This window comes from Oratosquilla oratoria, chromosome 9 (assembly GCF_046742065.1).
Source record: "Oratosquilla oratoria isolate Oo_2021 chromosome 9, ASM4674206v1, whole genome shotgun sequence".
In the NCBI taxonomy this organism is placed as follows: domain Eukaryota; kingdom Metazoa; phylum Arthropoda; class Malacostraca; order Stomatopoda; family Squillidae; genus Oratosquilla; species Oratosquilla oratoria.
Genome location: NC_134785.1, coordinates 70,524,457 through 70,531,956, shown reverse-complemented (window position 1 = coordinate 70,531,956; position 7,500 = coordinate 70,524,457). Strand labels below are relative to the sequence as shown.

At 44.8% G+C, this 7,500-nt stretch overlaps 1 protein-coding gene across 3 annotated transcripts in view; it reads right to left on the bottom strand.

Annotated features, from left to right (window-relative positions):
- Nucleotides 1-7,500, bottom strand: part of LOC143028556 (uncharacterized) — a 130,514-nt gene that overhangs the window by 92,883 nt on the left and 30,131 nt on the right. Inside the window, exon 2 of one of the 3 annotated variants that reach the window (XM_076190833.1) lies at nt 5,338-5,390. The exons of the other annotated variants lie outside the window; for them this stretch is intronic. The gene's annotated coding sequence lies outside the window, so the exon portion shown is untranslated. The remainder of the gene's footprint in view (nt 1-5,337; nt 5,391-7,500) is intronic. 3 annotated transcript variants of the gene reach the window in all.

Sequence of the window (7,500 nt, the reverse complement as noted above, 5' to 3'; positions counted from 1 at the left end):
GGGGGGAAGAAGGAGAGGGAGAGAGGGAAGAAGGGGAGAATGATTGGCAGGGAGGGACTGGAAGGAAAAGGAGGGAGGGAGGGAGAGAGGAGAGGGAGAAGGACTGGAAGGAAAGGGAGAAAGGGAGGAAAGGGAGAATGGGTGGCAGGGAGAGGACAAAGGAGAGAGAGGGAATGGGAGGAAAGGGAAAGAAGGGGGAAGGGAGGAAAGGGAGAGGAGGAGAAAGGGAGAGGACAAGGGAAAGGGAGAGAAGGAGGAAGCGAGGATGGATGGCAGGGAGGGGATAAGGGCGAAAGAGGGACTGGGGGGAAAGGGAAGGAAGGAAAAAGGGAGGAAGGGAGTAGTGAAGTTGAGGCGAGGGGAGAGAAAGGGGAAAATGGTAATAAAGAGAGCTGGAAGGAAGGAGAGAGGGGAGAGGGAAGGAGGATGAGGGAGGGAGAAGGGGAGAGAGGCAGGAATATTCCTAGTGCTGACAGAGCAAATTGTACGATAAAGAATAAAAAAAGGGTAATGAACCTTAGTGAGTTGAACAAAGGAATATATCGGGAATGATATTGTATGAGAAAAGGCTCCAACCCACACTCCGTTTTCTAAATCTTTTCGACGAATTTGTGTTGTCCAAACCTGCCACAAGATGACTCTGGAATTGTTGTTTACAAAATTCTACTACAAATATAACTCAAAGTATTTATTTCATGATTGAAATCATGTTAATACCTCCCAGCATCAACAGAAATAAATCAAAGTTATTGGCTAGATTAGAATTAGATTCCATATTTTTTTAACCTAACCTACAACTAACTAGACTCTAGAATAATCATGGCAAGGAGGATACAGTTATTTGACATATTTGGATAAGGTCAGGACTGTTTGCGAATTGTCTTTGGTTGATGGAAGTCAACTCAAATGGAAAAAGGTCAAAATAGATGAGACACTGAACCGAGTTGAAGATATTGCCACGTTTGGTTGATGAGGATACAACTAGGATGTCTCTTAATCCGACACTCACCAACCGCCACTTGTGCGGACGTTTGGACCCAGTACATATACCCATTCTGGGAATTGGTGGTGTTTTATGTCCAGGGAAAATTGCTGAGGTGGGTTTAGGTCATGTGCCCAAACGTCAGCACAAGTGGCGGTTGGTGAGTGTTGAATTAAGAGATCTAGGTGTATAGGTAATTCGGTTTCCAAAGAGAAACATAGATTTGGTCTCATATTTCCAATTATTCTTTTTCATTCTGTATTAAGATCTTAAATTGCGTCATTTTTTGTGAATAATATAATTAAACGTTTTCAGTCCCTATTTCTTGAGAGGCATAATGCTTAGACAAATTTAGATTTAAGAAAGAAGTAGGCCAGAACTGGTTTACAAACAGAATGGTTAACGAATGGAATAGACTTCGTAACCATGTAGTGAGTTTTAAACAATTGGTTGTTTTAAGAGAAGACTAGATAACTTTATGGATAGGGATGACAGGTGGTAATGGACATGGAACTGCTTAGTGTAGGCCTTATGGTCTCTTGCAGTCTCCTTCATTCTGATATTTTTATGTTCTCACTGCAGTGCCCAGTAGCAAAGAAATGGTGAGACTCCTTGAGAGTGAACCCATTTCGTGGCACTTGTTATTCAAGTCCTTGTTATTCAAGTTCCATTCGTGGAACTTCCTGGCTCTGGCACTCTCCCGGTATCAAACGGGTTCACGTGTCTGTCCCAAGAGAGCTTGATAAAAGGTGATGGATTGTAACAAGAATCACTGCCAAGGTATGCGTGCCACAGTGGCCCAGTTGGCCTCAGTCTCGCTTCCCAAGCCTCTCAGCGTTTCACAGTGACCTTCTACATGTCCGTCTTATCCAAACACGTAAGGTAAACATGAACGCAAAAGCTCCTCTAGGTGCAGTATTCATACCGTCTCCTCGCCTCGCCTCATCTTAACCAACCTCACCCCGACCCTAACCCACCCTGTTTGCCTCTAAGCCCAGCCTTCTTACCAACCCCTCTCTTCACCTCACCTCAACTAACCTTACCCCAACCTCACTCCCACCTCAAAAGGGGAGACTGTGAGGTCAGGGGCAGAGGCACGAGGTCTGTGTCTGTGGAGAGAGGGGAGGTTAGAGGGATACCGGTTGCATATCATTAGACTTATCTGTAGGTGTCGATCATCGGCCCTTGGTGGGTCAGAGAATATGCGGGCCATGGCTACGGCCAAGGCCGCTTGGCCTAGAGACGCCTTGCAGGTGTCAGTACATGTTGTTATTGGCATCGCTCTCGAGGACACATGTAGGCTCGTGCACGGCGTAAGGGGCACTGACATATGGCACACTTTGATGATTCAGGCACCTTGTAGGATCGTTTTGTTTTATGGCACATCAACACTAGTTGTGTACAACGAAAAATATATACAGTAAATAGATAAATGAATAAATCAAATAAAGAATGTCATACTCTCTCTCCTTCTCCTATATCTCTCCCATCTCTTCCACCTCTCTCGCCTCTCCTTCTCTCCCACTTCCCCATTTCTCTCCTCTCCCTTCCCTCCCCCCTTTTACCCTCCTTCCTTCCTTCTCCATTTCCCCCCTCTCCGGAAGATCCCAAAACCAAGACTTGTATATACTACGCATATGTATATCGTTCACCATATTAACCCAGTTCCTACTCCTCGTGGAAGAATTACTCACCCTCATCCTCTCTCTCCCCAGCAGGATACGCAGAAAAAATAACAGCCTTCAATCTTATCTACGGATCTTCGAAGTCTTCCTTGTGTTTACGTTTTCCATCAGTGCGCGCATCAAAGCAAGGTTAGTGATCTGTAAACACCAGTTTTATTAACCTCTCCCCCCTTTTCCCGCGGCGGAAATAAACCACAAACCCGTAAGGACGAGACGAAAGAAGACGGAAGACGTTGAAGCATCGCCGAGAACGAGGATTTGTGATGTTCACCTGTCCCAGCGCCAGGACAAGGGTAGGCCTCTGTAAGGAGGAAGGAACCCCTTTTGGGAAGGACACAGGCTCCTCCTCAACACCACGTGCCTCAAAAGGTGAAGGACCCTCCTGTTTAGCGCCTTCTAAGAAGCTTCCCTGTCAGTCCCAATGACACTGGAGTAATCCCCGTCGAAGGCATCTCCCCTTCCCCGTCTTCCACTGCGACAGGAGAGAGCCCCATCAAGGTGTCAGTGAATCGCTAAATGAATAAGACGTGCTTAGCACCTGATCTCAGCACCCCACTTCACCCCCACCCCCACTCCAACCTCCTCCCCCTCTCCAACTCCCTCCCCCAACTCCCTTAACTGAAGACGACAGACTGCGAACGAAATAGACGACTAGATTAAAAATATTGAAATTTGAGACGAAAAGAAATGCGAAACCAAAGATGGAAAGGGGAGAAATAGGAGGAGGGAAGGGAAATGTCAAGGAAAAGGAAAAATTGAAGGTTGAACTAGAGAGGGACGGGGTGAGAAGGGGAAAAAGGACTGGCCTACGTAGGGATTAGACGAAATGGAAAAGGAATTGGGATAGGGAGGAACCAGGCTGAAAGAGTCGCGCAATAACCTGAGAGAAAGGAGCAAAAAGGGGAAAGAACGAAAGAGAAAACATGAAAAGGTAGGGAAACATGGGCAAGAGAAGGAGATTGGAAAGACCACGGAGAAGTTGGAGAAGGGGAGAGGAAGAGGTCAAGGAAGGGAAGGAAGAATGGGAGGAACGCTCGGAAGGGGACGAAAAGGTGGCAAAGTGAGCACATCACACATCAGGATTAGAATGACAACACCAAAACATTGCTTATATGTCATTGCCGGTAACCAGCGCTTCTGTCCTCGGGTATGAAAGGGAGATAGGCAAGAAGGGAGGAAAGGGGAGAAGGAGGAAGAGAGGTTGGAAAGAGAGGGAGAATGGGTGGCGGGGAAGGAATGAGGGAGAATGAGGGACTTGGAGGAGGAAAGGGAAATGTTTGTATTTCATCGCCGGTAACCAGCGCTTCTGTCCTCGAGTAGGAAAGGGAGAAAGGAAAGAAGAGAAGGAGAGGACAGGATGAGATAGGGAGAAGGGGAGGGTGTAGGATTATAAGTCTGCAGAGGTGGGGAATCCATTGGTTGCCAATAAGTAAGATGTATGACATGTTCCGAGTTGGGGAGCGGAGGAAGAAGAAGTAAGAGAAGGAAGAGGTGGAATAGGAAGACGAAGAAGAGAAGTATGGAAAGGGGGGGTGGAGGAGAAGAGAAGGAAGAAGAGGAGGAAGAGGAGCACCAGTAGGAAGAAGAGAACGAGGAGGGGGAGGATGAAAAGGAGGAGGAGGAAGAAGAAGAGAAGTAAGAAAAGGAGGGAACAGAAGGGGAGAAGAAAGAAGAGGAGGGGGAGGATGAAAATGAGGAGGAGGAAGACGAAGAGAAGTAAGAAAAGGGGGGGAGCAGAAGGGGAGAAGAAAGAAGAGGACGACAAGGGGGAAGAGTAGGACGAGGAGGAGGATGGATATCAGGGAAAAGAAGACGAGGAGGAGTAGGAGGAGGAGGAGGATAGATGGGATGATATAGAAAGAGGAGGAGGAGGAGGAGGAGGAGGAGGAGGAGGAGGAGGAGGAGGGAAGGTTTCAAATGCGTAACTGGTTCCAGACGACCAGTATGCAGATGTAAGTAAACCTATGCTATAAAGAGGAGACCTATAGACGTGGTGTGATATGGTGAGTCCCCGTTCGGTCTTGTGTGGAGTGGTGCACAAAGGAGTAGTGTGGTGCGGTGTGGTGCGTAGTTTGATGCTGTGTGACTGTGAGATGAGGAGCTTGGCGATGTCCCTGATATTGTAAGAGAAATGTTTGATGACGAATGCGTCCCGTTCTCATATAAGCTTGGGCGAGAATCCAGTGTTACTGGAAGACGAAGGAATTTAATTTTCATTTGCGAGAAAAACCAACGCTTTACGTTTTCTGTCTTAGTATACATATAAAGATTAACGTTTCAGAAGTCTCTCACTTTCTGAAAAAGCAAATTGTGACATTTTGTCAGCAAAGTGGAAAAAATATTTTTTTTTACCCACTCGTTGGTTATTTTTAGTCTTTCTAAAGACAAGATGAAAAAAGGAGATATTTTTTTTTCCTTTGTCCCTCATTTTGTAGATATCAAATAAAGGCGGAAGGCCGAGCCCCTTGCAAAGTAGGGACTGGCGAAGCCGGTGGCTCGTCTATATGTAACTAGATTGAAAAGGACTGAGGATTTCTCCCATAGATATTGTATGATTTCATTTCGAGCGTTTAAGCTGTATGTATGTATTGTCGTTAGATCCGAAAGACATTAGAGTTTGCTGTGCGAGAATATTTTGGTTTCGTGTGCACAGTTTCCGCCCTCGTTTACCTGGCATTCCCTTGCGGTTGAAATTGCCTTCCGGCTGACTGCCACGCTTTGTCCTGCCGAAAAAGCAAAAGAGAAAAAAAAATGAAGCTTCTGGGGTTAGTGGATTTTTTTTTTTTTTTTTTTTTTTTTTTTTTTTTTTTTTTTTTTTTTGTCTTTCATTTCGTCGTTGTTATGCGTTACAGCACGGCCCAGATTCTTCAAAGAGTCCGCGCGGCGCCGCAAATGCATTCCGCGATGATTTCCGTTCGCACCTCGTGACACATGACGCGGATCCTGTTTTAATCAAACCCCAAACGGTTCTCACCGGTCGAGGGAAGCCGCTTGGATTGATTATTTGTTAAAACAATCAACCCCCTTCCCCCTGATGCTTCTTCACATGAGCTGACGCCAAATTATTTAAATCACACACAGGCTAGGCCATCAGATAGATTAAGACAATTAATCACGAATTACGCCTTTATAGATCCTTTGCTCACTAATGCAACCCACCCCTTTTCCCGGGACAGAATTAATAAATCATGTCACCGATTTATTGGCACTGATTAAAAGTTCAGTGTATCAAACCAGAGACTGTTATAATGAATATAGGTTATGTTATTAGGGAAGCCAGTGCTTGCTTTACATCCCTGATCAGTCAAGTCTCGTTACTGGCATAATTCGTCATTGTCAACTCCGGCACGCTTCCCTAAGGGTGATCGCCACAAGAAACAATCCTCAATGGAGGAGGAGGAAGAGGAGGAGGAGGAGGACGAGGAGGAGGAGGAGGAGGAAGAAGAAGAAGGTGATGCCCACATGATTTATGGCAGGGACAATTCAACTAATCCTACCGAGAGCTGTTTGTCATGGGAAGGGAGACTGCATGGGGGCTTGGTCAAAGAAACCGTGTGAATTGGCGTCGTCATGTACGTGAGGCGATGCGCCTCGTGGTGTATGTTCCCGATGGATGAATTGATGTGACACAGTGAAAAGTAGAAGGATAGGAGCAAGTCGTGCCTTGTTACCGTCGTTTAGTACAGCTTAACCAAACGCTGGCGACGACTAACGGGAACGAAATTTTCATGACGATGTTGTGGTCATTAGAATTCTTCTTTATCGAGGTACTGATCCCTCTATGTTTTGTGACCATCGAACATTTGCTGATATGAAAAGACTAAACAAAATGACAAAAAGTTAACAATTCTAGAATTTTTTTTTTTAATGGCGGTAGTCACTGAGCATTTGCTAATCTGAAAAGACTAAACAAAGTGACAAAAAGTTAACAACTTTTTTTTTAACGGCAGGTAGTCACTGAGCATTTGCCATAATGAACAGACTATACAGAATAACAAAAGTAACAACTACAGACTTGGTGGAACAACGAGTAAAGACGTCAGATCTAAAGATGTCTGAAGTCAAGTGTAACCAAAATAAGCACGGGACTCAGCCCTTATATGAATAAAGTCCTCTGGAGCTAGACAGAAGAGAAGTTAAAAAGAGGAGTCGCCAAATGCAACGTCCAAAGGGATTGACAAACGGTAAGACGTCGATGACAGCAAATGCAGATATAACAGTTCCAAGGGAAGGGGAGGCGTACAACAGAGAAAGAGAAATACGCGAACAGAGGTATTAGGAAGCGAATGTTGCAGAACAAAAGGAAGGATAACGTGGGAACGTGAGAGATGGAAACTGTTCTGCGAAATGGAGGACAGAAAGCCTAACGACACAATAACAGACTCAAATATGTCCAGTAGGAATACAAAAGATGAAGAGCTTTTTAATTTAGAAGAACAAAGACTAAAAAAAGAAGAGGAATAAGAATAAGAATACAAAGAAGAAGAAAACTAAGAAGGGGAAAAAGGAGACAAAGAACGAAAAGAAGAGGAAGAAGAAAAGACCATCAAAGAAGCCAAAGAAGAAGAAAAATGAGAACAGGAAGGAGACAAAGAAGAAGAAATGAGCATCAAAGAAGAATAAAAGACCATCAAAGAAGTCAAAGAAGAAAAATAAGAAGAAAAAGAAGGAGACAAAGAAGAAGAAGAATAAGAAAACGGCATCAAAGAAGAAGAGGAAGAAGAAGAAGAAGAAAGCGGCATCTAAGAAGAAGAGGAAGAAGAAGAAAAGGAAAGAAGAAGTCCTAAGACCAAAGGCGAGCGAAATTCGGAAAGACGAAATGAATTAACGACA